Genomic DNA, 15,080 nt, shown 5'->3' with positions numbered 1-15,080 from the left:
TGTAGCATTTACAGCATTCAAAATATATGTCAATGTGTCTGTTTGCCTATTCAGTCTGTGATATGTGTTTGTGTTATCCCTGTGCTAACCTAATTGTGTTTTGTGTTATTGTGTATGTGTTATTTCATTGTGTTTTGACGCATTTATATATTGATAATAATTCATTTTCCTACTCCTTCCAAAATGTAAGTTATTTCATATTGCATATTGTTTAGCCGTATCTAACGAATTTTCATTCCCTAAACTCTCTTACTGCAGTACAGTACGCGGCCACCACAACAACCTGCAGCTCCTCCCCTCTTTAGTCTAGGCTTTCATACCAATGGCAAACCCTAGCAAACAGTTTATTATTGTATAGATAAAATTCATGTGTTATATTTGGCATGTGTTTGTATTAAAAAAAAAACAATAAATAAATAAATAATAATAAGTAATTTAAACTAATAAACTTTAACAAAACCAACTTATATATCAACAACAACAAAAACTATAGGCTATGCTTTATAAATATATCTGTAACATTTTCTTAACAACAATCCCATCATCACATCAAAACATTTTAAACACAAACAACTGACAACATTATGTCAGAATTTGCAACAAAAATATACAGTTTACTCTGTATCTGATTTTATCTATAATAGGGCAACCAGATCCACCATAGATTCATGAAGCTTAACCAGGTTACATAAATAATTAAAAACTATTAAGCTAGACTATAACACAATAAATAACATATTATAATAACTATATATATACTAGGCCTATATGTTTTATCACATATAACACAATCTAATAATGTTTATTCATAATATTCAAAAGCATAACAAAACTATAAAAAATATAACATGGACCACAATAACAGATTAATATACACTATAATATGTTTATCACAGCAATAACCAAAATCAACAACAAACTCCAAACAACAACATTACAATAACAAAACTAAACTATAAAAGATAACAATATTATGGTATAAGTTAACAACAAGTTAATATAGGCTATATATTTATCACAGCAACAATCATTAAACAACAGTAAATTTCCACAATAACATTAAAATAATAACATACATACATACCCTACATACTCACAAATTCTTCTTTACTAATAAACATAATAAGTTAATAATATCTAGAAATGTTTATACAGATCTATATTCTAAATTTATAACTCTTCCATTAACCACCTGTAAACAAGTTTTTTAAACTTACAATGATTATGTTCATTAAAGATATAATTTGGTAGACTGTTAAATAGGCAAGGAACAATATATTTTGCCAATCTTTTACCAAAAGTATTTGTTATTCTATAAACTTTAAATTTTTCAATATTTCTTAAAGCTATAGAAGTGTTCTTGCTGTTTGAAATTTTATATTTATTGTCTGCAAAATAATATACAAGGATGATATACTTGTAATAACCCTTTGGTGTCAAGCTATTGGCTTGTATATACAACTGTTTTTCTGTAATACCATTAGCTCTGCCATTCAACATCATATCCAGACATTTCTTTTGAAGGCTTTGTATCTTATTGAGGTGGTTGTCTGCAGCTGTTCCATATGCAATTATTCCATATCTAACAATTGACTCCACTAACGCCTTGTATACTGAAGTCTTGCTTTCAATATTCAATATATTTTTTAATCTATAAAATACAGCAACACACGAGCAAATCTTTGTGTATATGTATATATATATCTGTATATTATGTGAGGTTGAGTGGTAGAGAGGGCTAAATAGCCCTAACTCCGCCTCTTGAATAAAGGCATATTTCATTTCATTTAATTTCATTAATTTAAAGAGCTTCTTAATTGAACAATAGTTCTGTGTGAACATTGCAATATGACACCACTACCAACTACATGTTTAATTAATTGAACTACCATTTAAGTTTGTTTACATTCATAGACCTGAAATCATTGAGTAAGCCTCTTATTTGAACCTTTTCTGTAAACACTGTTATACACAGAGTTTATTCAGATAAAAAACTGTTTTAGTAAAAATATACGTGTTAACAAATATTAAGTATGGAATGCTTGATCAGCACTGCAATGTAGAAAATAAATTCAATTTACTAATTAACTTTTACTAAAGATTTGAAAAATGTTATAAGATCCACTTCAGTTGTTTTTAGACAGACGAATGCTTCTCAGACATGTATGTACATATCTTCTTAATTGGCGCACAAAGACAAATTCAACCTTTAAGCTTTTAATACGAATACTGACATAATATGAACATAAAATATGCCTAATTCAGTTTCTAAACGACACTGAGTATCATCATTTATAACTGATAAGCTAGGGACATTGACATTAGGGTTCCTCAAAACTGGCCTAAAATAGTTCAATTGTTCCTAAATTTGCTGGAACTATTCAATCACACATCATGGAATGGTAGATAGATGTAAGTTATTCTCTGGTACTCATAAAAATTGTTTCACTCACGGACTTTAGAGTTGCAAAACACTGTTTTATATACATAAATCTAAAATGGACAAGGATATATCTTCCAGTGATTATGACTTATCTCGAGTTTATAATGTCGTTTAACCCTATATCTGGCAATCGACATTATAATGTCAATCGGAATTGCTTTATGGGTGGAAATTGACATTATAATGTCATTCTGACACGCACGTGTTTTAACGGATCATATAATAAATAAATCAACAGTACCACCATTATTTATATACCGTTTCAAACAAAAAGATCTGTTGATCACTGGTAAAATTTGTTTTGCTGTTTTGACAACAGTCAGTGGTGTTAAAAACTGACTTCATAAAACTTTGCTAGAAGGATCGTCTTCACCTAGCCATTTTTAAAATTACTGATTATCATGTGTATGATTTACTGTGTTGATTTATAACTTGTTAAACTTTGTTTTAGTCTATGCCAAGCAAGGTGTTAGTATATTTTAGAATAAGTTTGTGTACAAATTGTTTTTTTGGTTAATTTTTGAAAATAATGGTATCCATAGTAACAAGTTTAGCCTTTCGTGTACTATTTGTTGTTATTGAAATATATATTATTTATCTTAAAAATAACGTGGATACTATTAAGCATGTTCTGAAACTAAATGAAATGAAAAACGAATTAGCTAACTCGGATTATAATATTTATAATATTATCATAATTTATCAGGTGCAGTCCAACCATTTTTCAAAAAAATTTGTTAAGAGATTTTTTATGGTTTATTGCGTAATGTTTATATACCACATTTGTTTATCCCCACATTTTCCTAAAATAAATGTATTACACATTTAGCTGTATAGTAAAAATATATTTTTTACAAATTGTCTCTCTGCTTTCTTCAAGAAATTGCGTGCGAAGTCACGGTTAACAGCTAGTACTTATATAGTTCAATCTATTATTGCCGCAGTATAACTAAACATCTATAACTGGTGAATTTGAGAGTGTTCGTGTGACAACTTCTAGCCATATTTATGACTGTTTTGTTCTTATTTAAGATAAAAAACTTTTTCTGCAATATTTAAGAATTATGTTCTTAACGAGTGCAAAATACATGGAGGGAATGGATTTGGAAAATCTTATTCAAAAAATTTTAATTAAAAACATTGTTGAGTATAACGTTTAAAAATACAAACTATTTTCATTTAATTTACACAAAGGTACACCTTAGCATATTTTTATTTTACCAGTAATGTTGAAGATTATTCTTTATACCTGAGCTTTAAACATAATAAATCAATACGTCAAAACATAGAGTAAACAATTAACTTAGTCAATTATAAAGTTCGTTAAGTTGAGTTAAATTAGGTTACATCAAAACAGCAAACTTGGTGAGCCATATTTAATTTCAACGCGGTTTATTAAGACAGTTATTCGCCAATTGAACTTTTCTCATGATAAGCATTAAAAATAGTGTTAAAAGGGGTTTAGTATGCCTGTTAAATAATTTTTAGTTGATATAAGAGGTGGGGGTTTTCCCCTTCATTGCTAAACGTAGACGCTTCAAAATTAGACTACGAGTCTAACAGGAAAAATTAATCCCTGTACTCCGGTTTTAAATACGTAATTTACCGAAGATAGACATATTAATAACCTCAATAATTTATATAAATTTAAGACTTGATAAGACAAAAACATTAAAGCAAAAGATAATTAATGTTTACGTTTATTGTTCAAAATTTCCGTAAGCGACCTAATGTGTTCGCTCTTTCATTTAAATTAACTAACGGAAGGGGAGATATATAAGATATTTCAAAGTTCATGAGTTACATTTTGAAACAATAACACGCAAAGTCGTGACAAGCCCAACTTTTTTAGTTCTCATTTTTATTTATTTAACTGTTAATACCCAAGAAAGGATAAATGGTTTGAATATTGCTTACAAAAACCTATATTTTTTTTTCACCAAACTTTAAATTCTTTTTTAATTTGAAAACGTATAAGCGTTATTATACATGCACTACTGTAGGAGAACAGAATCATTTCCTTACATATTTCTTAGAAAATTAATGCTTAATATCCAGAAATATGAGCAGCTTTTAAAGCATTAATACCATTATCTTCTAGTTTTTTATAGTTAGTATTCTTTTGAATATCGATTAACCGTAATAATATAGGACCAGAGGGCGTAGCAAAGAGTGGCGGCGGGGGTGGGCCTCACCGGGTGACATCTTTTCTTGGGGTGACACCCACCCGGTCTTTCAACTTTAAGAAATCAATCAATCAATTCATTTATTGCCAAAAACATAACATGCATAGGCATTCGTCAAGAAAATTATAATATCCCAACTTAAAGTATACATTACTGACAGATCAAACACAACAAGACCAAATCAATATAACAGGAGTGATCTACAATTTATTATCCTCAACGTATTCCCGGACACTGTAATATTCTCTCGGAATAAGAAATTTTTTCAGACGATTTTGAAATTCCCTATCATCCACAACAATTTTGAAGCAGGATGGCAAAGAGTTAAAAAGGCGGATGCAGGAGTAAAGACTTTGTTTTTCAAAAAAAGATGTTTTATGGCAGGGTAGGATTAGGTTGTTTCTTTTTCTTAAGGAGTAATTATGGGCTGGATTAACATTGACTGAAAAAAGGTGGGGATACTTTTTGTAAAAAGAAAGACACTGAAGGATATAAATGGATGGGAACGTAAGGATATTATTACTGCAAAAGAAACCTCTACAAGACTGGGAACGACTCAACTTGAAAATAATCCTTATAGCTCTTTTCTGGAGACGAAAAATATATTGAGTTTTTTTACTCTCGTATCCCCATATAGAGACTCCATAGCAAAGGTAAGGATAAAAACAGCCATAGTAAGTAAGCAAAAGAATTTCCTCACTAGCAAAACAGGATAGTCTATACATCAAAAATATGCAGCTGCTTAGTTTTTTCGTGACTTTATCAATGTGACTAAAAAAGTTTAGCTGATCATCCAAAACCATTCCAAGATAATTAACATTCAAAGAAGGACACATTTCTGACTCTCCAATCATAATGTTTTGAGATTCAATCAACGTTTTAGCAGACTTTCTAATTTCAAAATCAAGAAAATTGGTTTTAGATGTATTTACAAACAGAGAGTTTTCACCCAACCACTGCAGCAAATTACTGGATTTCAAGCTCGGCTCGATTGCAACCAGAGATGACCAAGGAGGTATCATCAGCAAACAAAAACAACTTTGAACCTTTCACGCTTCGATGGATGTCATTTACGAATAGTAAAAATAATAAAGGACCAAGTACGGAGCCTTGGGGAACTCCAGTGCGTACTTCTCGCTCCTCAGAAAATTGTTTTCTCAAGCACCCTGTATCATCAATATAAGGAATTTCAACAATCTGTCTACGGTTCAGGAGATAAGAAGCAATCCAATCAAAAGCTTTCTCTCTAATACCCAAGTTTTCAAGTTTTTTGAGCAACAACCCGTGATCCACAACGTCGAAAGCCTTCGTAAGATCCAAAAATAGGCCAAACACGTGATTCCTGTTATCCAATGAGTTTGATACCTCAGTTAGAAGACTAAAAATTGCATTGACTGTAGACAACCCCTCACGAAAGCCAAATTGATGGTCATGTAAAATTCCATTGACAGACAGGTAATTGGAAAGTCTGATTAGCACAAGCCTTTCAAGAACTTTTGAAAATGTAGAAAGGATCGAAATGGGGCGGTAACTGCTAAGTTCATTTGGACTTCCTTTTTCTTAAATATAGGTTTTACAATTGAGAGCTTCAAGTGTGATGGGAACTTCCCAGATTCAAATGACGAGTTCGCAATCTGTGCAAGAGGATCAGCCAATATATCTATACAGCTCAACAAAATCCTGGATGAAACTCCATCAGATCCTGATGAATTGCTTGCTGATGATTTCATTCTTATCAGTTCGAGCAAAAAATATAGAGGAACTCATACTCGATGAAGACAATGATTTTGGAGAAACAAATGAAGAACTACCTTCAGAGTCTCTCAAACTCTGTCTTATTTCTGCAAAATGGATGTTGAATTTCTCTGAAATCATCCTAGGATTGTTCATCAGATCGCCATTCTCGTCTTTAAGCGTAATATGTGTGAAGGCCTTAGCTTTCTTATCAGGAATGAGATCCTTAACCACATTCCAAGCAGCTCGCTGTTTATTCTGAGCCCCGCTGATGTAGGTCAATACTTTTTTCGCTTTGGCGGAATGGATGCGATTCCTAAACTCCTTCTTGGTTTGAATAAAAGAAACTCTCAAAGGATGAGAAGAGTCAAGATGCTTAGACAGCGAGTAGAGAAACAAAAGGCGATTATGAAGTTTTTTAGATCTTGGTCCAAAGGAATCCTCATCTGAGTGCCCCATGTACCGAACTTAATCTTTTTTGTAGGAAAAACACAATCAATATGAAATGACAAAATTGCAAGAAATAAGTCAAACATTTCATCAACATCAGCGGCTCCAAAAAGCTCATGCCATGATTCACCCTCCAGAAGACTCCTCAAGACCCGAATGCCGTTCGGGGTGAAGCACTGCTTGAATTTAAATTTAATAATATTGTGGGTTGAAGGAACAAATGAGGCAATGTCTCCAATTTGCGCATGATGATCGGAAATTCCAGTAATTAGAACCTGAGGTGAAAACATATTCTTTGGAATATTGCTAAATATGTTGTCAATGAGTGAACTGGAACCATTAAATTCTCGAGTGAAAGTGTCTATTGTGCTCACCAAGCCGAACGAACTCATCAGATCGATAAAAATTTTAGATTACTGACTAATGGTGGAAAAATCTATATTGAAATCACCAGACAAAACAATCTATCTGTCAAGATGGATACAGGTTTCCAAGCAATGCTGAATCGACAGAAAAAGTTATTTATTTCAGAAATGCTCTGATTAGGTGGTCTATAGACACATATAAAAGTAATACTATTTGCTTCACACTCAACTCTAACACCACACAACTCACAAACACCCTCAATCGAGAACTCAGACATATCAATTTCATAAAACTTAAGTAGTTCCTTAACTAAAATACAAACGCCTCCTCTTTTTAAGATAGAACGACAGTACGCCGAAGCAATACAGTAGCCAGGCATGCTGAAAGAGTCTAGGTCCGCTTTATTAAAAAAATGCTCAGAGATACAAAGCAAATCTGGGGAGTACAGATCAAGTAAAACTTCAATTTGAGGCATTTTTGCCTTGGCACCCTGCACATTCTGATGGATAACTCGGAGACTTCGTAATAGAGTCCTGCTCACCAAAGAACAATTACCATTCATTAAAACACTATCCACTCTCGGCAAACAGCCCTAAAAAAACAGTCATTCTTAAGAGGATAGGTGTCTTTCGGCACTGTATCCGACATAACTGGGAGTGATTCGGACATATAGTTATATGAGAGATCTCGGTTAATTAAGACAAGAATAGGAGAGGTTTGGGAGCTACAATCAACAGGAATCATGTTAAAAAGGAGAATAGCTATCCTCCTCTTCCCTGAAATGTTAAGATGGAGGCCAAATTTGGTGTAAAGTTGAGGCTTGAATACTGAGCTGAGTGACAGGAAATAGGCATGAACAAACTGTGAAACGATTTGAAAAATTGTCATATTAATCTTAGAAATCAAACTATTTAGATCTGGCCTATCCCGTCTATAAGGAAGGCCAACCACAATCACGTTTGTGTTGCTAGTCGATGTCAATAATCTGGTAAATGAGTTCAATAAATCTTCAATATTACAGTGTCCAGAGTTTACATCATTGGTCCCACCAAAAATTATCAAATAATCATTTTTACATAAATCACTAGATACATCATCTATATCATATACAACATGATCCAACTTAGCACCAGGTCTGACAAAAGAAAGTACATCAGAACCACTATTACATTTTTTTTGTAACAAGTTACTTAGCAGTTTACCAAGACTGTCGGTTAACAACCTAATTTTCCTTCTTGGAAGTCTTACAGAAACAGAAGGAGAGACATTTTCCTCATCGCTATATTCTGGTGTTAAGCTTAACACTTCCGTACTGATTACATTTGTTCTACTATTAGCACATTTGTTTGACCTGGAAGTCTTGTGTCTCTTAAGGTGACTAGGAGATTTGTGCAATCTTATTGGACTACCAAAATCTCCACTTACCCTTGGAGTTACCCCTACCACCTCACAAGGAGGTTCAGATTCGTCAAGGGAGGAGAGGATGGAGTAAGGATTATTGTGCTCAAAAGAGACATCAAGAGAGGTACTGGGGTGAATTTTACCGGAAGTTTGGACAGTTACCCAACCTAACTCATCTGACTGCTCCCATCCAGCCTCCAGGGAAGCTGGTTTAAGCTGTACTTTCATGAGTTCAGGTTGATCAGTTGGCGACACTATCAAGCTACTTGAAGAACAAACCTCACTTAAATCAGAATTTACATGCAATATCACATCAATGTACCAATCAAGAAACGGTATCTGCAACATCTTATTGTAAGCTTCATTTACCACTTTAGCATACATCAAGACATTCAAGCCACACTCATAGTTGTTGTTTTGTTTTGCACAATCCACCTCAACAAGAGTAAGTCCAGCATTAAGTCTTTCGATCAAAATGTTCGCACTTAAGAGATTGTGTTTGCCAAGCGAATCAAATGGAATGCCTGTTTACAAACAAGTCTACGAATAGTAAACTCCAGTGATCACCAGAATCACTTTTAATTTTATCAAGGTTATTGCCAACACATAAAAACGCATATTTTGAGTTATAAAATGATAATTCCTCTAGAATTGGCAAAACGTCACTAGAATCACCCAACTTAACAAAATGCGTAACAGATGGACCGAAAAAGAGAGTTTCCGAATCTTTACTTGTCTGTTTGTCAGCAAAGGATTCGAAATAGGAATCGATAATTTTATCTTCTAGCCACCTACTGTTATGCCAAGATTTTTCCTCTGCATCTCGCAACTGAGCTGCCAATTTACTTTGAACAGATATTAATTCGACATTTTGCCTCTGATGCCGCTCAATTTGATTTTCAAGATTCGAGATAAAACTCTCCTTCTCAGATAGTAACTTTTGTACAGTAATACTTTGGCTTTCCATAAAACTAATTTCATTCTTAAGTTTACTAATACTAGATAAGGAAAAATGTACAAAAAAATGTACTAGAAAAATGTACAAAAAAAATCGCTAGCACAAAAACTTTTTTCGAGGATTCCTCCACTTGCTTTATGTATAATTCGGGGATTCCCGCAGAAGAGCCTGACGCTGTCGTAGGGGATTCACCGTCCTATACTCGCGATCTTTGACGTTTTACTTGCAACATTTCTGATTTGTTTCGTGAAGTGTTTTGTGTTTTGTTGGTGTGAATTGTTAAAAGTGTATTATTCTATACTGATAGATAATAAAAAAATATATTATATCCATGACCTTTATCATATAAAATTTATTCCTTTTTACTTTCGATGGGGTGACATCACCAACTTCCGCACCGGGTGCAACTGTATAGTACAACACAGTTATTTTATATACTACCCATTTGAGAAGAAAGATGCAATAACAAGAATATTATAAAAATGATATTTGTGTTTCCCGATGGTATAGTATCACTCCTAAAATGATATATTATGAAGACCTTAATACATATTACAAATGTAGTTATCAATTGAATATCAGGGTGTCTATTGAAGGATAGTAGAAAATCTGAGTCTTTAACAGTAAAATAATATCTGGTCAAAGATAGGAACAGGGATTTCACAAAAACATATTTACTTTACGTAAAAATAAATCCTCTATGCCTTTAGACCCACTGATAACTAAAATATGGTACCTTCTAATATCAAACTACAGCCGATAAGCGTACAACGAGATTATCATTGGTCTCACGGGATCAATCAATCAATCAATCAATTCATTTCAATCAATCAATTCATTTATTGCCAAAAAACATAACATGCATAGGCATTCGTCAAGAAAATTATAATATCCTAACTTAAAGTATAGACTACTGACAGATCAAACACAACAAGACCAAATCAATATAACAGGAGTGATCTACAATTTATTATCCTCAACGTATTCCCAGACACTGTAATATTCTCTCGAAATAAGAAATTTTTTTCAGACGATTTTGAAATTCCCTATCGTCCACAACAATTTTTCAAGCAGGATGGCAAAGAGTTAAAAAGGCGGATGCAGGAGTAAAGACTTTGTTTTTTCAAAAAAATATGTTTTATGGCAGGGTAGGATTAGGTTGTTTCTTTTTCTTAAGGAGTAATTATGGGCTGGATTAACGTTGACTGAAAAAAGTGGGGATACTTTTTGTAAAAAGAAAGACACTGAAGGATATAAATGGATGGGAACGTAAGGATATTATTACTGCGAAAGTAACCTCTACAAGACTGGGAACGACTCAACTTGAAAATAATCCGTATAGCTCTTTTCTGGAGACGAAAAACATATTGAGTTTTCTTACTCTCGTATCCCCCATATAGAGACTCCATAGCAAAGGTAAGGATAAAAACAGCCATAGTAAGTAAGCAAAAGAATTTCCTCACTAGCAAAACAGGATAGTCTATACATCAAAAATATGCAGCTGCTTAGTTTTTTCGTGACTTTATCAATGTGACTAAAAAAGTTTAGCTGATCATCCAAAACAATTCCAAGATAATTAACATTCAAAGAAGGACACATTTCTGACTCTCCAATCATAATGTTTTGAGATTCAATCAACGTTTTAGCAGACTTTCTAATTCCAAAATCAAGAACAATTGGTTTTAGATGTATTTACAAACAGAGAGTTTTCACCCAACCACTGCAGCAAATTACTGGCCTGAACAAAGGTTTTGGATTTCAAGCTCGGCTCGATTGCAACCAGAGATGACCAAAGAGGTATCATCAGCAAACAAAAACAACTTGGAACCTTTCACGCTTCGATGGATGTCATTTATGAATAGTAAAAATAATAAAGGACCAAGTACGGAGCCTTGGGAACTCCAGTGCGTACTTCTCGCTCCTCAGAAAATTGTTTTCTTAAGCACCCTGTATCATCAATAAAAGAATTTCAACAATCTGTCTACGGTTCAGGAGATAAGAAGCAATCCAATCAAAAGCTTTCCCTCTAATACCCAAGTTTTCAAGTTTTCTGAGCAACAACCCGTGATCCACAACGTCGAAAGCCTTCGTAAGATCCAAAAATAGGCCAAACACGTGATTCCTGTTATCCAATGAGTTTGATACCTCAGTTAGAAGACTAAAAATTGCATTGACTGTAGACAACCCCTCACGAAAGCCATATTGATGGTCATGTAAAATTCCATTGACAGACAGGTAGTTGGAAAGTCTGGTCAGCACAAGCCTTTCAAGAACTTTTGAAAATGTAGAAAGGATCGAAATGGGGCGGTAATTGCTAAGTTCATTTGGACTTCCTTTTTTTTTCTTAAATATAGGTTTTACAATTGAGAGCTTCAAGTGTGATGGGAACTTCCCAGATTCAAATGACGATTTCGCAATCTGTGCAAGAGGATCAGCCAATATATCTATACAGCTCAACAAAATCCTGGATGAAACTCATCAAATCCTGCTGAATTGCTTGTTTTCAAGGACTTTACGACTGAGATGATTTCATTCTTATCAGTTGGAGCAAAAAATATAGAGGAAACTCATACTTGATGAAGACAATGATCTAGGAGGAACAAATGAAGAATTACCCTCAGAATCTCTCAAACTCTGGCTTATTTCTGCAAAATGGATGTTGAATTTCTCTGAAATCATCCTAGGATTGTTCATCAGATCGCCATTCTCGTCATTAAGCGTAATATGTGTGAAGGCATTAGCTTTCTTATCAGGAATGAGATCCTTAACCACATTCCAAGCAGCTCGCTGTTTATTCTGAGCCCCGGCTGATGTAGGTCAATACTTTTTTCGCTTTGGGCGGAATGGATGCGATTCCTAAACTCCTTCTTGGTTTGAATAAAAGAAACTCTCAAAGGATGAGAAGAGTCAAGATGCTTAGACAGCGAGTAGAGAAACAAAAGGCGATTATGAAGTTTTTTTTTTAGATCTTCATCCAAAAGGAATCCTCATCTGAGTGCCCCATGTACCGAACTTAGTCTTTTTTGTAGGAAAAACACAATCAATATAAAATGACAAAATTGCAAGAAATGAGTCACAAACATTTTCATCAACATCAGCGGCTCCCAAAAAGCTCATGCCATATATAAGGATATAAGGATATAAGGACTACAAGAACTACCTGGGCTACATGAGACTATGCCTTCCGACTACCTGTCCACATGTACAGGAGTCGGGTGTATTATACAGAGGCCCATATTGTGTAACTGGAATTCATCATATTTATTTTCGTACACAAATTCTTTTCCGTCTATTTTACTGATGTGTAACAGAAACTTGGATTTGTATAGAAAAAAGAACGATGACAAACACTTGCATTAATTTTAACTTGATTTTGCATTAATATTACTACTCTTAAACGAATTATTTAGTTTTTTAAATAATTTAGTAATAAAACATTGCCAAATGATAAAATTCAACGAAACAAGGAAGTAATACTGGAGCCCTATAGCCCATCGCCTGTCAAATTAGTCTGAGCTTTGTGAATCTCGTACGTCTCATATATGACAAAACCTGCTCGTGTTATAGCTCCCCTTTATACATGACATATTGTCAATTGTATGATCAAGTTTCATTACAAAGGTTATTTGCACTTGACAAGCAAATAGTAATATAAAACATAGTGATACTTTAACACTGACAATTAAACAGACGCTTTTATTGTGCTCTTTGTAGTTGTTTATTAATTTACATTTTTAAAGTTATACAGCTAATGTTGTGAGGTACAATTTAATTTAAACAATAAAATCTATTTTGTGACCCTTATATTAAATAATTACTTAAAAATAGTTTACCATAATTAAAAAAATGTCTCTATCGGAATCTAAAGAAAAGAAATAATTGATCAATGATAGCCTATGCTTAAACTGCCAATTTCTAGAAAAACACATTTAACCCTCCGAGTGCCACATACCAACTCCCTTAGTGCCACAGCTTATTTGGTGTTTTTACAGTTCTTTTTTTAAATAACCGTATAAAATACAATTTGGTAATTAAATTTTAATTGTATCAAAAACAACAAAAAATTGTATTTTTCATTGTTTTTATGTTGTAATTTTGTCATTTATCAATGTATTTACAAAACAATAAGGAATAAAAGAAGTATAACAGTATTTTAATTACCCTCTGTCTGTTCAGGTATGTAGCCCTCCGACGTAAAAAAAGTTTCAAAATTTTGTCATGTCCTAGCATCTACCACTCAAGATTTCACTATATTCCAAATTTAACAAGCTTTACAAATATATACGCTTTGTTTATATTTAAACTCAAAACCAAACTATAAAATTGAAAAAATCACAAGTATATACACGATGTTTCCCCGTGTTTACTCGGAGTCACTGCTTTGTGATGCCTTTCTTTTTCTGCCCTTCCTAGGGGGTCTCGAGAAATGTTTTAATAAGTGCAAACATTCCCTGTGCACACCTTTATTACAGCCAGGGCACCAAAATATGATTCGGCGTTTTTGTTTTTGTTTTCGCAAACTGTGCACTGGCGTAATTTATTCCCCGGAAGGTGGGCGATGGAATGATTACCGCCAACATCACCTCCTGGTCCTGGAACAGCTGGTGGTTCCTATTCTGGCTGTGCCAAAGTGTCAATTATTCCAACCAAAAATTCCATTCTTGAAAGATGTTTGTCAGTGTTTTGACGGTAGAGGACATAGGAATTAAAAAGTGCCATGTCTACAAAATTAAAATAATCTTTTTTCCAGTATGTTGACGTTGTTCTGCTGCAGGGGGTATGATGAACAGATTTGTCTGACACATCTACCTCTCCCAAGAACTGATTATATCCTATTTATTACTAATGGTTTGACTCCCTCAAAATGTTTCTTGCTTCGGACATGAACATTTTCTGCTTGACATGCAGTTGTTAATAAATAAACCGGTTTTCGATTAAATTTCTGCTTGTAACCAACTACCAATGGTTGTTCTTGTCTGCAGTATATACTTTCTCTGGCCCCAAGTTTTTGGGCCAAAACTATTGGACTCAAAAAATTTAGAAGATTTGTTTATGGTTCCGGTCATGTACGTGTTTCTGTCATACAATTTTTGGACCAGTGTAAATTTTGAGTAAAAATGGTTCAAAATACATTGTATTGTTTGTCCAACAGATGAGCTTTTTCCATTGATGATACAATTACTTTTTCAGTGAAAGGGATGGGGTCTCCTCTTAGGAAATCTGAACCACTGTATAATTCAACATGCATAATGTAGTTGGTCTGGCTGTCACACACTTCAAACTTCTTTATTCCATAGCGGGCATGTTTTTTTTTCATGTATTGTATGAATGAACAGCGGTTCTGCATACCAATAAAGGATTCATCTATACAAACATTTTGGTTAAGGACACAATATTGTTTGAAAGTTTTGCTGAGATGGTCAAAAAGGTATCGAACTTTGACCCATGGGGTATTACATTTACACTTCAAACTAAAACTTGAAAGTTACATTTGAACTGTTTGGGCTAGGGTCAAATTTAAATGGCTAAGAATGAAGAAAAA

Source organism: Homalodisca vitripennis, chromosome 2 (genome assembly GCF_021130785.1).
Source record: "Homalodisca vitripennis isolate AUS2020 chromosome 2, UT_GWSS_2.1, whole genome shotgun sequence".
NCBI classification, from domain to species: Eukaryota; Metazoa; Arthropoda; class Insecta; order Hemiptera; family Cicadellidae; genus Homalodisca; species Homalodisca vitripennis.
This window is presented reverse-complemented; position numbering follows the sequence as displayed.